Here is a 2,421-nt window from a genome sequence, read left to right as displayed (position 1 = left end):
TTTCACCGCCTGTCTTGTTCATCCAATTGACGTTCCATTTTTGAGTTCCGTGAGGGTATATTTTATTTAAAGATTCACTAAAACGCCATTCGCGTTACAGTGCCTTTCGACGCCATTAACAAGAATTAATAAAATTTCCAATTGTTACCGGAACAATGTGCAGAGTTGAGTACAAATAAATACAAATAGCCAGACAACGGAGATCACAGATCCACTTAAGGTCTTCGATTCCTTCTCTGTCTTTGTTAAACCCATAAGTTACCTGAAAATTTTCCATTTGGTTTCAGTGCTGTACATAGCACCACTCTTGGCAAAATATTAGAAATACAGCTCACTTTGATTTCGGCTCGACGGGCGAAAGATTGCTGTCGAAGTCCATTACTCGTCGCTTTTAGGATACCAGACATTTATTTTTCACCGCCTGCCTTGCTTATCCTATTGACTTTCCATTCTTGAGCTCCATAAGATGCACTAAAACGTCATTCGCATTACAATGACTTTCGACGCCATTGTAGGTTAATTATATGTTCTCCTGTGTGTACCAGAGAAATCCACGCATTACCCCAACCCCCTCAAACCTTACAAAATACGCACAGAAGACTCTATACAGAAAGACACCACTTAGCAGGGCAGAGACAGGCAAGACTTTTACCGACACGGAAAAAAAATAAAAAATAAAAAAAAGAGAGAAATATTACCCATTTTCCGACTGGGATTGCCATACTGGCCAACCAAGTAATAACACAAATGTGGTTTTCCGACAGACTGATGTGTTGCAAGCCCGATCCAATGACATAAAATATATGATCCGATAGAATTACGTATGATGCAATAAAACAAAGTCCGATCGAGGCAATGACATGAAGTATATCTAAGTAATAGACCACAAGTTTCTATGGTTTATTGGCTGATAAACACGTGGGATATTGGTAGAACAGGAGAAGAATTCGTAAATCACGAGCCGCACGCGAGTGATTTACGAATTCTTCTCGTGTTCTTCCAACATTCCAAGTGGTTTATCATGCCTATAAACCATAGAAACCTGTGGTCTATTGCTTTTATATAATAATTCAGAAGACTGGCGATTTTTCGATGACTTTACTGGCACAATAAAACAAAGCTGATTGACCAATCAGGGCATTGATTTGCTTATTATATAATGTCCGATAGAATGATGTATGATTAAGTGGCATCGCGTTAATGGTCCAATGGCATGAAACTCGATTCAATTACATTTTTGTCCGAATTCCCCCCCCCCCCCCACACATATCCCTTAAGCCTAACTTGATTCATACTGATGCCAATGAGAACGAAGGGTTGTACGCCTTGTCGTTTCGTTGCCGAAATCAGCTCATGAGGTGTGAGTTTGAACATGTGGGGTGAAGTTTTTGCATCTTTATTATTTGTGGTGATGGAACGGATTGAAAGGCGCCAATGAAACGATGCGCGTTTCCTTGGAAGAGAGTTGACCAATAGAAAAGGTGAAAAATAAATCAATGAATGAGAAGGCGATTTCAAATTGAATTATCTTTTGAAGTAAACAAGTGAGAATTGTGACGTACAATGTTCAAAGTTCGAGTGTTAATCAGCCAATTAATCTATCTCGTCAGTCTTGATCACGTGTAAAAACGCGGGGAAGATCACGGAAACGTGCTTTTGATCACGTGAATGGTGTGAAGTCGGCATCAACGTGGTAAAGGAAAGGGAGATATTTTTGCAAAAAGTTGAGCGGTCAGGGTAGGGACGGAAAAACATTGGTAAGGTCAAAAATGTTTTTTTTATGTAGTTCACAAAATGAGAAGAGTTCAAGTTAACGTTAAAAATTTTGTTTGGAAGAAGGTTGATCAAAGGAAAATGTAGAAAATAAGCCAATGAGTATGTAGGCATTTGTTCAAAACAAGAGATCATGAAGGTAAGAGAAGTAATCCCTCATATTGGCCCTATTCCCATCGTAATCCCTCTTAGGTTATTTTTATATGATGGGGACATATGATTGGCTATCAGTTAACCCTCGTAGAATACCGGATCTCGCAGGATAATAAATAAACTACAATAATAATAATAATAATAATAATGATAATAATAATAACAACAACAACAACAATAATAATAATAATAATAATAATAATAATAATAACCTCGTTTATTAACTCATATTGCAGTCAAGGTGACTGAATTACATGAGCAGTCAGCAAATACAATAGGGCTCTCTATTTGCAAAGTAAGTGTCATAAAGAAATCAAACGTTATGTTAAATAAGGCATAGTTTTTTTGTAACTCTTGTATTGGAGTTTTCTAGCGGAACCAGATATTTATCATTCTTTTTATTTGATAGTTTATCGTACATAACGATTTCTGTATAAGAATTTTTTTTTAGTAAACTTCAGTTTCTGCCTTCTCAGTGGGCGGGCTCATACTACA

Source organism: Montipora capricornis, chromosome 8, assembly GCF_036669925.1.
Source record: "Montipora capricornis isolate CH-2021 chromosome 8, ASM3666992v2, whole genome shotgun sequence".
Lineage (NCBI taxonomy): Eukaryota > Metazoa > Cnidaria > Anthozoa > Scleractinia > Acroporidae > Montipora > Montipora capricornis.
The sequence above is the reverse complement of the archived record's forward strand: the minus strand, read 5'-3'. Positions refer to the sequence as shown.